Source organism: Triticum dicoccoides, chromosome 2B, assembly GCF_002162155.2.
Source record: "Triticum dicoccoides isolate Atlit2015 ecotype Zavitan chromosome 2B, WEW_v2.0, whole genome shotgun sequence".
Taxonomy (NCBI): Eukaryota; Viridiplantae; Streptophyta; class Magnoliopsida; order Poales; family Poaceae; genus Triticum; species Triticum dicoccoides.
The window spans coordinates 473,215,889-473,232,910 of NC_041383.1; positions in this window are offsets into that span (position 1 = coordinate 473,215,889).

Consider the following 17,022-nt stretch of genomic DNA (forward strand, 5'->3'; position numbering starts at 1 on the left):
AAGAAAGCAATAGCAATAAAACTTAATGATCAATACGCTAAGCTAAAGGATGGGTCTTGTCCATCACATTATTCTCCTAATGATGTGATCCCGTTCATCAAATGACAACACATGTCTATGGTTAGGAAACTTAACCATCTTTGATTAACGAGCTAGTCTAGTAGAGGCTTCCTAGGGACACGGTGTTTTGTCTATGTATCCACACATGTATCAATTTTCTGGTTAATACAATTCTACCATGAATAATAAACATTTATCATGATATAAGAAAATATAAAATAACAACTTTATTACTGCCTCTAGGGCATATTTCCTTCAGTCACCCACTTGCACTAGAGTCAATAATCTAGTTCACATCGCCATGTGATTTAACACAAATAGTTCACATCTTTATGTGATTAACAGCCATAGTTCACATCGCCATGTGACAAACACCCAAAGGGTTTACTAGAGTCAATAATCTAGTTCACATTGCTATGTGATTAACACCCGAAGAGCACTATGTTGTGATCATGTTTTGCTTGTGAGAGAAGTTTAGTCAATGGGTCTGCCACATTCAGATTTGTATGTATTTTGCAAATTTCTATGTCTACAATGCTTTCCAAGAAGCTATTCTAGCTAATTGCTCCCGCTTTCAATATGTATCCAGATCAAGACTCAGAGTCATCCAGATTGTTGTCAAAGCTTGCATCGACGTAAATCTTTACGACGAACTCTTTATCACCTCCATAATCGAGACACATTTCCTTAGTCCTCTTTAGGTACCTAAAGATAATTTTGACCGTTGTCTAGTGATCTACTCCTGGATCACTATTGTACCCCCTTGCCAAACTCATGGCAAGGCACACAACAGGTCTAGTACACAGCATGGCATACTTTATATAACCTATGACTAAGGTATAGGGAATAACTTTCATTCTCTCTATATATTCTGTCGTGGTCAGGTTTTTGAGTCTTACTCAACTTCACACCTTGTAACACAAGCAAGAACCCTTTCTTTGACTGGTCCATTTTGAACTGCTTCAAAATTTTATCAAGGTATGTGCTTTGTGAAAGTCCTATCAAGCGTCTTGATCTATCTCTTGATGCCCAATATATAAGCAGCTTCACCGAGATCTTTCATTGAAAAATTCTTATTCAAGTATCCTTTTATGCTATCCAGAAATTCAATATCATTCCCGATCAACAATATGTCATCCACATATAATATCATAAATGCTACAGAGCTCCCACTCATTTTCTTGTAAATACATGCTTCTTCAAAACTTTGTATAAAACCATATACTTTTATCACACTATCAAAGCATATATTCCAACTCTGAGATGCTTGCACCAGTCCATAAATGGATTGCTGGAGCTTGCACATTTTGTTAGCACCTTTAGGATCGACACAACCTTCTGGTTGCATCATATACAACTCTTCTTTGAGAAATCCATTAAGGAATGCAGTTTTTAGGTCCATTTGCCAGATTTCATAATCATAAAATGTGGCAATTGCTAACATGATTCGGACAGACTTAAGCATCGCTACGAGTGAGAAAGTCTCATTGTAGTTAACTCCTTGAACTTGTCAAAAACCTTTCGCAACAAGTAAAGCTTTGTAGATAGTAACATTACCATCAGCGTCAGCCTTCTTCTTGAAGATCCATTTATTCTCTATGGCTTGCCGATCATCGGGCAAGTCAACCAAAGTCCATACTTTATTCTTATATATGGATCCTATCTCATATTTCATTCATGGCTTCAAGCCATTTTGCGGAATCTTGGCTCACCATCGCTTCCTCATAGTTCGAAGGTTCGTCATCGTCTAGTAACATGACTTCCAGAACAGGATTACCGTACTACTCTGGTGCAGAACGTGCTTTAGTTGACCTACCAGGTTTGGTAGTAACTTGATCTAAAGTTTCATGATCTTTATCATTAGCTTCCTCTCTAGTTAGTGTAGGCATCACGGGAATGATTTTCTGTGATGAATTACATTCCAATTCGAGAGAAGGTACAATTATCTCAGCAAGTTCTACTTTCCTCCCACTCACTTCTTTTGAGAGAAACTCCTTCTCTAGAAAGGATCCGTTCTTGGCGACAAAAATCTTGCCTTCAGATCTGTGATAGAAGGTGTACCCAACAGTTTATTTTGGGTATCCTATGAAGTCGCATTTCTCCGATTTGGGTTTGAGCTTATCAGGCTAAAGCTTTTTCACATAAGCATCGCAACCCCAAACTTTAAGAAACGACAACTTAGGTTTCTTGCCAAACTACAGTTCATACAGTGTCGTCTCAATGGATTTAGATGGTGCCCTATTTAACGTGAATGCAGCTGTCTCTAATGCATAACCCCAAAATGATAGTGGTAAATTGGTAAGAGACATCATAGATCGCACCATATCCAATAAAGTGTGGTTATGGTGTTCGGGCACACCATTACACCGTGGTGTTCCAGGTGGCATGAGTTGTGATTTGTGAAACTATTCCACATTGGTTTAAATGAAGGCCAAACTCGTAACTATAACATCCCAATTTTTCAATTTGGATGTTATACATAGGTCATCATATGTGTATCGTATTTTTATTTGCATTTGGTTATGATCCTAGAAATCTTAAGCAACTCAAGGACCCAAGGAGAGAGTTGCAGATTTCACAAATCTTCATATTTGAACTTTTAGCAAATTCGAAAAGAGGATCAATTTGATTTTAATATTTTTCTCTCCAATTATTTCCAATAATAAAAATATATGAGAAGATAAAATGACTTCTTCAAAAGATAGGAATATTGGAGAAGAAATTTTAAAATCAAAATATTATTTTATTTGCTATTTTACTTGAATTAGAAAAATTATGCATTTTTGAAAATTGCATTTTTAGGCGAGAAAAATGTTCACCTTGTTCTAAATATTAGGTTTGGACGGTGAAAATTATTTCTGGTATTTTTAGTTTTTTTTATATTTTATTAGGATTTTTCTTTCAGGCAAATTTAAAAAAAAAATTGTCGCAGATTTGAATTCGTACTTTGTTTGATCGTAGTTTAGTTTCGTAACCCCGATTCATTTGTTTTCTTTTTGCAAATCAAAGATCTTTAGTTGAACTTTCAGTTTGGATCTTTTCTCTTGAGTTTTACCCTTGCATCTTATGCTTGAGTGCTTATGTATGTTATTGTTTGTTCACGGTAGAGTTTTCGGAGTGCGAGGCTTGCTACTATGAGTCACTAGGGTTTTCAGATCGTTAGCAAGGCAAGTAACACTTTGATCATACCCCTTTTACTACCTAGTTTTTATGCATTAGCTTCAGTCCTCAAACAATGCATGGTTAGGATCTGATTAACATGTGGGTATTGGGAAGTAGTTGATGAGGTAGAACCTATTGTCTTATATCAAACTCCCGGGAGTTATTACGTTATGCTTATATTGCTATGCTATGCTCGTGGACGTGGTTTGGTTTGAGTGATCCACGACAAATGTGAGAGTTGTTATTTACTAATGGTTAAACTTAAGGTGGCTACTTTAATACACATCTGGGTGGATTGGTTGAGGCACCCTGGAGCACCCAGTGATTGTCTGGGCACCCGGAGTAATCCAATGTTGTCCTGGGATATCCCGGAGTACCCGTGTGATCATCCTATGGAATGCCACCCAGGCTCAAAGGGATCACAATATTATTCATGCTAGAAACTACCGTGTGCAGCCACAAGCCATTATGGGCTCTGGCATAGTTGAGTAAGTTGTGGGAATCCTTTCCAGGATGGGCTAGCAGATGTAGTGGATTGTAGGTGTACCGACCTATCTATCGGTTAAAGGGACCTCTTTGGACAGACTGTGTCTTGGTCATCCGTTTCTCAAACATCATGCAATGCGAGAAATACAACGGAGGAGATCGAGTCTTGTGGGGAAAAGTGTGCAAACCTCTACAGAGTGTATAAACTAATCATGGTTAGTCGTGTCCCCGGTTATGGACATCTTGAATATCTAGTACTTGAATCATTGATTTGATCTCATCACATTACTTAATTAATTTGTTGGGTTGATAACTATTATTTTGGGATTGAGTTGGAGGAACCTTCTCAATATATTTTTTACAAACTTTGTAGTTAAATAAGATATGTTCCTTTGTTGTAGGGAAAAACTAGCTTTATGCAAATGATAACCATAGAGCCTCCACTAGCCATATATGCATGTAGTTATAGTTGTTATTTGTTCTTTGCTCTATAGTGTTATCTTGCCAGCATATTCCATGTGCTGACCTACACAGGCTGCAATGTATTATGTTGCAGAGTTTCCAGACGAAGAGTAAGGTGCGCTAGGTCGTTGTCATGCACTCAGCTATGTCGTTGGAGTTGATGGACTCATTTACCTTCGATGCTTCCGCAGTTATCTTATTTAGATGGCCTTAAGCCATATTATTGTAATAAGTTCTCTTTTGAGACATTCCATGTAATAAGTGTGTGATTGAACTCTGTTATAAATCCTCGAGTACTATGTGTGTCAACAGTACCGATCCAGGGATGACACTTATGCACAGAGATTTGACCATCTAAGGTCAGGTCGCTACAAGATGGTATCAGACCACACGCTGACTGTAGGACGCGACCACTAAGAAAAGCCATAGGACACTCTTCTCTACTCATTTCTGACTCTTCTCCATTTTCTACTCTATAGATGGCTGACCCAAGGAACAAGTTTGCTTAACCGGATGAAGACACACCTTTTGGACGACACTTGAAGGAAGCCACTAGGTACTTGAACATCAGAATACCAAGTTTCACCGGAACCTACACCGCCACTTTACCAGAAGAGGAGAGCTGGATGATTCGAGTTCATGTTCCATGAAGGATGTTCACACCAGTTACTGAGCCCATAGAGTTTTCCTTTGATGCACCAACCTGGAGTCTAGGAAAGAGCATGGCAGCCCACATCGCCATGGGACGCATCGGCGAGGTATACTACAAGGATCTTAAGGACACCATCTACCAGATATGTGGAAGCCGAGGTGAGGAATGGGAGATGATTTGCACCAGGAGGGATAAATCCATTGTAGCCTACATCCAGGAGTTAAACCAACACATTCGTCTACAGGAGAACCAGATGTGCACCAGCATGATCGACATGAAGAAGTTGATGACCAGGAACATGGAGCTAGAAGAGGAACTCAAGTCTACGCGCGATGGATATGAAGAGGAGATTGAAGTACTACTAGAGAAGAATGAAGACATGAAGAAGAAGCTAGGAATATTCATGGGAGATCCCGCGCCCGAGGAGGATAATCACCCAGAAGACTACATCATCATCGACGACACCGACTCCTACCCCAATAGCGATGATGATTATGAAGACGAAGCTGGAGCGGATATCATGGAATCTTCCACCAATCAAAATTTTTAGTCGACCACCAAATTGTCAGTATTTCCCCCATGTATATAGTAATAGTCTAAGTATTTTGTAACGGTAGTTAGATCGATTGTATGACCTTGTTTGAATTGAGTGGTGTGATATGAATGTGTTTGTCTCATGTGCTTATGGGTAGTGATTTCTCTTTAAACCTCACTCTATTCTAATCTCTCTCCTCTAAACCCATCAGATGCCTTCGAGACATGACCCCGGATTTGTCTTCCCACCGAAGCTCACTCAATTGATCCAATAGTAGAATGCATTGATGCAGTTGCTAGTTCGGAACCAATGCAACAACAACAACAACAACCCGCCGCCACCACCCCCAGTTGACAACTTAGCCCGTTTTCTGAGGTCGATTCCGCCGGTGTTTTCGAGTAGCACCGAGCCGACTGTTGCTGATGACTGGCTCCGCGGGATTGGAAGGGAGCTGACCACCGCATGTTGCACAGATGCTAAGAAGGTGCGCTTTGCCACACACCAACTGGATGGACCCGCAGCCTCATGGTGGGAGAACTATACAGTCACTTTCCCCATAGCAAATGTCACTTGGGATCAGTTTCAGCAAGCTTTCCGCACAACCCATGTCTCAACTAGAGCAATGAGCATGAAGAAGCATGAGTTTCACAACTTACGCCAGGGAAATCGTACTGTGGCGTAGTACGTGGATGAGTTTAGCAAGTTAGCCCGCTATGCCCCGGATGATGTGGCCACATATGCCGCAAAGCAGGAGAAGTTTATGGAAGGGCTAAATGATGAACTGAGTATGCAGTTGATGGTGGCAACATTTACTAACTACCAGGAGTTGGTAGACAGGGCCCTTATGATCGAAGGCAAGCAGCAGCAGATAGAGAGCCACAAAGGGAAGTATGGATAGGGGAAGTACAATTTTGGAGCCCAATAGAAGCCTCGTTTTACCCCAAACTCGGAAGGACATACCCACCATAACCATGGAGGCCATACTCACAATGGAGGAAGCTCACACAACCATAATGGCCCTAAGAATGGTAATGGGAATGAGGAAACAACGGATAGAACCGTTCCAACCCCACTACACCCGCCAAGAAGGATCTAAGTCACATTACTTGTTTCAAGTGCGGGAAGACTGGACACTACACCACCGAATGTCCTGAAGCAAAGAATGGAAATGGCAATGGAAGTTCTGGGAAGAAGCCCAACCCTTTCAACAGAGGACAGTTGAACCACATTAACATGGAAGAGGTTGAAGAACAGCCTGATGCAGTTATAGGTAAGTTTTTGATTAAGTCATTAATTGTTCTTTTTGATACTGGTGCATCACATTCATGCATATCGAGGGGGTTTGTGGATAAGTATAAGTTGCCTACCAAAGTTCTTAAGACACCTATGTTAGTAAGCTCGCCAGGAGCAAAGTATATGGCAAGCAGAGGATGTTTTCAGATGCCATTGACCATAGGTAGGCATGTTTTCCGCTCAAACCTGATAATTTTGGAGTCACAAGGATTGGATGTAATACTAGGCATGGATTGGCTATCGATGTATGGAGGAAACATCGACTGTGCTAGTAAGTCAATTTTACTCACCACCCTAGAGGGTAAACAGATCAAGTATGTGTCCCGGCATGCGCCAATGAGGACTCAAGTAAATTCACTTTCAGGAGTTGTTCAGGAGGAAGTGTCTGTTGTGAAGGCTTACCCGGATGTATTTCCAGAGGAATTACCAGGCATGCCGCCGGATCGGGATATAGAGTTTTTGATAGAGCTGTTGCCAGGCACCGGGCCAATATCGAATAGACCGTATTGGATGCCCGCTAATGATCTGGAGGAAATTAAGAAGCAGATTAAAGAATTATTGGAGAAAGGGTACATTCGACCAAGTTCATCACCTTGGGGAGCCCCAGTGCTCTTAGTTGAGAAGAAGGATGTATCTTTGAGAATGGTTGTTGATTATCGGGCTTTGAATGAAGTGATGATCAAGAACAAGTACCCACTACCGATGATCAATGGTTTGTTTGACCATCTGCAAGGAGCTAAAGTATTCTCCAAGATCAATCTTCGATCAGGATACCACCAGTTGAAGATCCGAGAATAGGATATACCCAAGACAGCTTTTACCACAAGGTACGGGCTATATGAGTACACGGTCATGTCTTTTGGATTGACTAACGCCCCTGTCTATTTTATGAGTATGATGAATAAGGTGTTCATGGAGTTTTTGGATAAGTTTGTTGTGGTATTCATTGATGATATTTTGGTATATTCGAAGAATGAAGAGGAACACAAGGAGCATTTGCACTTAGTTCTCGAGAAGCTCAGGGAACATCAGCTATACGCCAAGTTCAGCAAATGTGAGTTTTGGTTGAAGGAAGTTGGATTTCTTGGACATGTTATATCAGGAGAAGGTATAGCAGTAGACCCTACCAAGGTTTAGTCTGTCACTGAGTGGTTGGCACCCACCTCAGTAGGAGAGATCCGCAGTTTTCTGGGACTCGTATGATATTATAGGAGGTTCATTGAGAATTTTTCCAAGATTGTGAAACCCATGACAGAGTTGTTGAAGAAGAACACCAAGTTCAAATGGACCGAGGAATGTGAGGCCAGTAATTGAAGAAACAGTTAGTTACAGCCCAAGTGCTAATTCTTCCGGATATACGCAAGGATTTCCAAGTGTATTTTGATGCTTCTCGCCTAGGACTTGGAGGTGTACTTATGCAAGACGGAAGAGTGGTTTCATATGCTTCATGTCAGCTTCGACCTCATGAGTTAAATTATGCCACACATGATTTGGAGTTAACAGCCATAGTGCATGCACTCAAGACCTGGAGACATTTTCTTATTGGAAACCGTTTGTGATGTATACACGGATCATAAGAGTTTAAAGTACATTTTCATGCAGAAGGAGTTGAATCTCAGGCAGAGGAGATGGTTGGAGTTAATAAAGGATTATGATATGAAGCTGGATTATCATCCAGGAAAGGCCAATGTCGTAGCAGACGCTTTGAGCCGCAAGAGTTATGTCAATACCCTCATAAGCGGAGGATTGCAGCAGGAGTTAGTTGACGATCAAAAGGAACTTCGTTCGGAGATAGTTCCAAGAGGTTTTGTTGCAGAAATGGAAGTTTAGTCTACATTATTGGGACAGATTCGAGAAGCATAGAAAGAGGATAAGGAAATTGCTGAGATAAAGGAGAAGATGAGCAAAGGAAAAGCCAAGGGTTTTCGTGAGGATGAGCATGAAACTTTATGGTTTGAGGATCGTGTATTTGTGCCCAATAATGTGGAGATCAGGAAGCTAATACTTCAGGAGGCTCATGATTCACCATACTCGATTCACCCCGAAAACACCAAGATGTATTTGGATTTGAAGGAGCATTTCTGGTGGACAGGTATGAAGAAGGATATTGCTGAGTATGTAGCAGTATGTGATGTATGTCAGAGAGTGAAGGCAGAACACCAGAAGCCAGCAGGATTACTACAGCCTATGCCGATACCCGAATGGAAGTGGGATAAACTTGGCATGGATTTTATCACCGGATTACCCAGGACACGATTGGGATATGATTCTATCTAGGTAGTAGTTGATCGCTTGACCAAAGTGGCTCACTTTATCCTAGTGAAAACTACTTACACGAGCGCGAAGTTGGCCAAGATATATATGACCAGGATCGTATGTCTGCATGGAGTTCCGAGGACCATCGTATTAGATAGAGGAACACAGTTTACTTGGAAGTTTTGGAATCAGTTGCACCAGACTTTGGGTACCAGGCTAGAGTTCAGTACAACCTTTCATCCATAGACACATGGACAGACTTAGAGAGTCAATCGGATTCTTGAGGACATGTTGAGAGCTTGTGCGCTAGATTATGGATCTAGTTTGGATGACAATTTGCCTTACGTAGAGTTCTCATACAACAACAGTTACCAGGCTAGTTTGAAGATGGCACCTTTCGAAGCTTTGTATGGAAGGAGGTGCAGGACACCGTTAATGTGGGATGAAGTAGGAGACTGTCAGTTTTTTGGACCAGATTTGATCAAAGAGTCTGAAGAGAAGGTTAAGTTGATTCGAGATAGACTGAAGGTAGCTTAGTCTAGGCAGAAGAGTTATGCCGATACAAAACGCAAGGAGGTAGTCTATGAGATTGGAGATAGAGCATATCTTCATGTGTCACCACTCGGAGGAGTTAAATGATTTGGAGTTAAGGGAAAGTTAGCCCGAGATTTGTAGGACCATACCGAGTTCTGGAACGTATGGGAGAGGTGGCCTACAAGTTGGAGTTACTCGAAGGATTGTCAGGAGTTCACGATGTGTTTCATGTTTCCCAGTTGAAGAAGTGACATGCTGAGATGGTCGATATTCCTCTGAGAGATACAGTGCCCTGGAAGAAATTCAGTTAGATAATGATCTAACTTACGAGGAGAAACCAGTCAAGATTCTCGAGTTCGCCAGCCGAGTTACATGCAGCAAGGTTATCAACTTTTGCACAGTTCAGTGGAGTCACCATACCAAGGAGGAAGCCACCTCGGAGAGAGGAAGACCTACGGAAAGACCACCCGCACCTATTTTCTAGCCAACCCGAATCTCGAGGGCGAGATTCATCTTAAGGGGGTAGGTTTGTAACATCCCGAATTTTCAATTTGGATGTTATACATAGGTCATCATATCCATATCATATTTTTATTCGCATTTAGTTGTGATCCTAGAAATCTTAAGCAACTCAAGGACCCAAGGAGAGAGTTAGAGATTTCACAAATTTTCATATTTGAAATTTTATCAAATTTGAAAAGAGGATCAATTTGATTTTAATATTTTTCTCTCCAATTATTTCCAATAATAAAAATAAATGAGAGAAGATAAAATGACTTCTTCAAAAGATAGGAATATTGGAGAAGAAATTTTAAAATCAAATTATTATTTTATTTGCTATTTTATTTGAATTAGAAAAATTATACATTTTTTAAAATTGCATTTTTAGGCCGGAAAAATGTTCACCTTGTTCTAAATATTAGGTTTGGACGGTGAAATTTATTTCTGGTATTTTTAGAATTTTTTTATATTTTATTAGGATTTTTCTTTCGGGCGAATTTAAAAAAAGTTTCGTCGCCCGACTCGGCTGAAGGCCCAGCCGAGCCAGGCCGACCCGCAGCCACCGCCGCCTTCCTCTGCGGGAGGAGTCCCGCCGCCGCTCCCGCTTGGGGAGTCCGAGTTGGACTCCCGTTCCGCCGCCCCTCGCCCAAGCAAGCCCCCAGCCCCTTTATAAGCCGCCCCACCCCGCCGCCACCTCCCCACCCCGCCACGGTAGCCGCCGCCGCCTCCTCGCCGCCACAGCCGCACCTCAGCCGAGTCACGCCACCACCGCCCTTGCGCCACCGCTGCTGCTGTCGTGCGCCGCCGCCGTCGCGCGTTGTCGCCGTCGGAGCCCCACATCACCCCGCCGGATCCCCCGCCCCGTCGTTGACCTCGCCGTCGCGATTGACCCGTAAAAACCGCTCGGTTTTTCCCCTGTTGTTCTTTCGGGTTTTTTCGGTTTAGACAAGATCGTTTTTTTATTTCATTAGGTTAAATAGAGAACGTTCTTCGGTTAGATCGTTTTAACGAACGAATTCGTTCGTTTAGTTAACGTTTGTTCGTTAGAATTTTCTTTTTTTGTTTATTTTCGTCCAAGGACCTATCTGCGAATACTGTTATCACAAATTAGTCCCTGATCTTCAAACCCTCGCTACTTTTTTCTCGTTTGTCCAAATCCAGTGAAACCAACGCCAAAATCTTTGCCTTGTTTCCCTCTTTCCAGATAATCAACTTGAACATGGTTTTGACAAATTAAAATTTGGTTTCAAGAAGATTTGAATTCGTACTTCATTTGATCGTAGTTTTAGTTTCGTAGCCCTGATTCGATTGTTTTTTTTTTTTTGCAAATCAAAGCTCTTCAGTTGAACTTTCAGTTTGGATATTTTCTCTTGAGTTTTACCGTTGCATCTTATGCTTGAGTGCTTATGTATGTTATTGTTTGTTCACGATAGAGTTTCCGGAGTGCGAGGCTTGCTACTATGAGTCACTAGGGTTTTCAGATCGTCAGCAAGGCAAGTAACACTTTGATCATACCCCTTTTACTACCTAGTTTTTATGCATTAGCTTCAATACTCAAACACTGCATGGTTAGGATCTGATTAACATGTGGGTATTGGGAAGTAGTTGACGAGGTAGAACCTATTGTCTTATATCAAACCCCTGAGAGTTACTATGTTATGCTTATATTGCTATGCTATGCTCATAGACGTGGTTTAGTTTGAGTGATCCATGACAGATGTGAGAGTTGTTATTTACTAATGGTTAAACTTAAGGTGGCTACTTTAATACCCATCTGGGTGGATCGGTTGAGGCACCCTGGAGCACCCAGTGGTTGTCTAGGCACCTGGAGTAATCCAGTGTTGTCCTGGGACATCCCGGAGTACCTGTGCGATCATCCTATGGAATGCCACCCAGGCTCAAAGGGATCATAAGATTATTCATGCTAGAAACTTCTGTGTGCAGCCACAAGCCAATATGGGCTCTGGCATAGTTGAGTAAGTTGTGGGAATCCTTTCCATGATGGGCTAGCAGATGTAGGGGATTGTAGTCGGTTAAGGGGACCTCTTCGAAAAGACTGTGTCTCGGTCATCCGTTTCTAAAACAGCATGCAGTGTGAGAAATACAACGGAGGAGATCGAGTCTTGTGGGGAAAAGTGCGCAAACCTCTGCAGAGTCTATAAACTAATCATGGTTAGTCGTGTCCCCGGTTATGGACATCTTGAGTATCTGGTACTTGAATGATTGATTTGATCTCATCACATTACTTAATTAATTTGTTGGGTTGATAATTATTATTTTGGGATTGAGTTGGAAGAACCTTCTCAATATTTTTTTCCAACAAACTTTGTAGCTAAATAAAATATATTCATTTGTTGTAGAGAAAAACTAGCTTTATGCAAATGATAACCATAGAGCCTCCACCAGCCATATATGCATGTAGTTATAGCTGCTATTTGTTCTTTGCTCTATAGTGTTATCTTGCCAGCATATTCCATGTGCTGACCTACACAGGCTGCAACGTATTATGTTGCAGAATTTTCAAACGAAGAGTAAGGTGCGCTAGGTCATTGTCGTGCACTCAGCTATGCCGTTGGAGTTGATGGACTCATTTACCTTCGATGCTTCCGCAGTTATCTTATTTAAATGGCCTTAAGCCGTATTATTGTAATAAGTTCTGTTTTGAGACATTCGAAGTGTGTGATTGAACTCTGTTATAAATCATCTATTACTATGTGTATCAGCATTACCGATCCAGGGATGACACTTATGCACAGAGATTTGACCATCTGAGGTCAGGTCGCTACAGTAACTCAAATATTCGCCTCCGCGATCAGATCGTAGAAACTTTATTTTCTTGTTACGATGACTCTCCACTTCACTCTGAAATTCTTTGAACTTTTAAAATGTTTGAGACTCGTGTTTCATTAAGTAGATATACCTATATCTTCTCAAATCATCTGTGAAGGTCAGAAAATAATGATACCCGCCGCGAGCCTCAACACTCAACGGACCGCATACATCAGTATGTATTATTTCTAATAAGTCAGTGGCTCTCTCCATTATTCCGGAGAACGGAGTCTTAGTCATCTTTCCCATGAGGAATGGTTCGCAAGCATCAAATGACTCATAATCAAGTGATTCCAGAAGTCCATCCGCATGGAGTTTCTTCATGCGCTTTACACCAATATGACCTAAACGACAGTGCCACAAATATGTCGCACTATCATTTCCAACTTTGCATCTTTTGGCATCAATATTATGAATATGTGTATCACCACAATCGAGATTCAATAAACCATTTACATTGGATGTATGACCATAGAAGGTTTTATTCATATAAACATAGCAACAATTATTTTCTAACTTAAATGAATAACTATATCACAATAAACATGAACCAATCATATTCATGCTCAATGCAAACACCAAATAAAATTTATTTAGGTCCAACACTAATCTCGAAGGTAGAGGGAGTGTGCGATGGTGATCTCATCAACCTTGGAATCACTACCAACACACATTGTCACCTCGCCCTTAACTAGTATCTGTTCATTTTGCAACTCATGTTTTGAGTTACAAATCTTAGCAACTGAACCGGTATAAAATACCCAGGGGCTACTATGAACACTAGTAAAGTACACATCAATAACATGTATATCAAATATACCTTTGTTCACTTTGCCATCCTTCTTATCCACCAAGTTTTTGGGATAGTTCCACTTCCAGGTTTGGATCTAGCTTTGGGCTTCTTCACGGGAGTGGCAACTTGCTTGCCATTCTTCTCGAAGTTCCCTTTCTTTCCCTTGCCTTTTTTCTTGAAACTAGTGGTCTTGTTAACCATCAACACTTGAGGATACTTCTTGATTTCTACCTTCGCCGATTTCAGCATCGGGAATAGCTTGGGAATCGTTTTTCATTATCCCTTGCATATTATAGGTCATCATGAAGTTCTAGTAACTTGGTGATAGTGACTAGAGAACTCTGTCAATCACTATCTTATCTGGAACATTAACTCCCACTTGATTCAAGCGATTGTAGTACCCAGACATTCTGAGCACATGCTCGCTAGCTGAGCTATTCTCCTCCATCTTGTAGGCAAAGTACTTGTCAGAGGTCTCATACCTCTTAACATGGGCATGAGTCTAAAATACTAATTTCAACTCTTGGAACATCTCATATGCTCAGTGGCATTCAAAAACGTTTTTGAAGTCTCGGTTCTAAGCCGTAAAGCATAGTGCACTAAACTATCAAGTACTCATCATACCGATCTTGTCAAACGTTCATAACGTTGGCATCTGCTCCTGCAATAGGTTTGTCACCTAGCGGTGCATCAAGGACATAATTTTTCTGTGTAGTAATGAGGATAATCCTCATATCATGGACCTAGTCTGCATCATTGCTACTATCATCTTTCAACTTAGCTTTCTCTAGGAACATGTGAAAAATAAATCAGGGAGCTAAAGGCGAGCTATTGATCTACAACATAGATATGCAAATACTATCAAGACTAAGTTCATCATAAATTAAGTTCAATTAATCATATTACCTAAGAACTCCCACTTAGATAGACATCTCTCGAGTCATCTAAATGATCACGTGATCCATATCAACTAAACCATGTCCGATCATCATGTGAGATGGAGTAGTTTTCAATGGTGAACATCTCTATGTTGATCATATCTACTATATGATTCACGTTCGACCTTTCGGTCTCCAGTGTTCCGAGGCCATGTCTGTACATGCTAGGCTCGTCAAGTTTAACCCGAGTAATCCGCATGTGCAAAACTGTCTTGCACCCGTTGTATATGAACGTACAGCTTATGACACCAATCACCACGTGGTGTCTCGGCATGACGAACTGTCGCAATGGTGCATACTCAAGGAGAACACTTATACCTTGAAATTTTAGTGAAGGATCGTCTTATAATGCTACCGCCGTACTAAGCAAAATAAGAAGCATAAAAGATAAACATCACATTCAATCAAAATATGTGACATGATATGGCCATCATCATCTTGTGCCTTTGATCTCCATCTCCAAAGCATTGTCATGATTTCCATCGTCACCGGCTTGACACCTTGATCTCCATCGTAGCGTCGTGGTCGTATCGCCAACTATTGCTTCTACAACTATCGCTAATGCATAGTGATAAAGTAAAGCAATTACATGGCATTTGCATTTCATACAATAAAGCGACAACCATAAGGCTCCTGACAGTTGCCGATCAATTTTTACAAAACATGATCATCTCATACAATAACTTATATCACATCATGTCTTGACCATATCACATCACAACATGCCCTGCAAAAACAAGTTAGACGTCCTCTACTTTGTTGTTGCACGTTTTACGTGGCTGCTATGGGCTTCAAGTAAGAACTGTTTGTACCTACGCATCAAAACCACAACGGTGATTTATCAAGTTTATCATTTTAACCTTCAACAAGGACCGACCGCAGTCAAATTCGATTCAACTAAAGTTGGAGAAACAAACACCCGCCAACTACCTTTATGCAAAACTAGTTGCATGTCTGTCGGTGGAACCGGTCTCATGAACGTGGTCATGTAAGGTTGGTTCGAGCCGCTTCATCCAACAATACCACCAAATCAAAATAAGACATTGGTGGTAAGCGGCATTGTAACACCCCAGTTGTAACATGTCCCAATTTGGCAATATATCAACTTGACCTTCATCCATTTCTTGTGGGTTTTATCATGTTTGGCCTCATCTTGTTTGGTTATGTGGTTTACTATTTTCATTGGCATGCTCACCTTACCATATTGCATTTGTGCCTCTTGTCATTTTGCATTCCATCCTCATCATGTGCATGTTGTGATCTCATACATGTTATGTTGTTGCATGTTCAATGCATAAATCTTGCATCATCACCAATTCTCTTTCCTTTCCTTTCTTTCTTTTTGCAAGTGCACCTTTTACCTTCTCCTTAAATGTTCATATTCTCCCTATAAATCTTGCTCCATGTCATTTACCTCTCTGCCAAATATCACCTTATTTGAAGTTGTTTTGGTCAGGTTCAAAAATGACCCAAGTTTGAATTTTATTCAAACTTGTTTTATTTTTCTACCTCTAAAAATGCCCAATGCAATTTATTCAAATAGTGGATAATCCCAGGAGATTGGGAATATTTTCATAATTTCCAAATGCCTCTCCTAGTCCACTGGCCTTTTCGTTTCTTCAGCTGGTTATTTAAATAATCAGAAACTGGAAGGAAATGAGAAGGGGGGCTTTCCTCTCCTTACCTGGGCCTTCCCCTCACCTGCAGCCCAACAGAGCAGCACAGCCAGGCGCAGCCCAGTAGCCCATCCAGCCCACACGTACAGAGGCGTCGTCAACCTCCTGTACGGCGCGCATCCAGCATGTCCACGTCGACAACCTCGTTGATTTGACGGCCAGAGAAGCTCCATAGACCCCTATAAAGTTGTCCCCGGTGCCCTAGGGTCTCCCCTCAACCGATCCCCCTCCTCTCCTCCCCTCGCCGCCGCCAGGTAAGCCGAGCCGCGCCTCGCCGTCGCCCTGCCCACCATGAACCGACCGAGCTTCGGCTCGAGCTCGGGATAGCCGTCGCCGGCGTGCACTCCGGCCACCTCCGCCTCGCCAACGTCGTCCGTCTTCCTCCACGACGTCGACTACGTCCCCGCCGTCCTCTTCCTCGCCTGGGATCGCCAAGTTCGGCTACCTCCCCGTCGTCCTCGTCCTCCCCTGCTTCACGGACAGTAGCCCCGCCAGGTTCAGAGCTCGTCCGCGTCGCCGCAGGCTCGACTCCGTCGCCGTATTCTTGTCCTTGGGTAAGGAGGTATACCCAACTTCCTCCCTGCTCCTTCCTGTCATCAATAGATCACCGTAGGCGCTGCTTCGATTCAATCTTTCCGTACTCTCGGTGCTCCGGCGATCTCTGTAGTTTTTAGTTGCGCATGTTTTGCTGCTGCACGTGCACACGCTCTCTCCCCTGTTCCCACGTGCTCGCGCTCGCTCGCTCGTCGCGCCCGTAGCCCCGCTTGCATCTGCACCCGCGCGCACACCCTGCCTGCTCGCGTCGCTCGCTCGCTCGACGTTCTGTGCTGCGCCCGAGGCAAGCA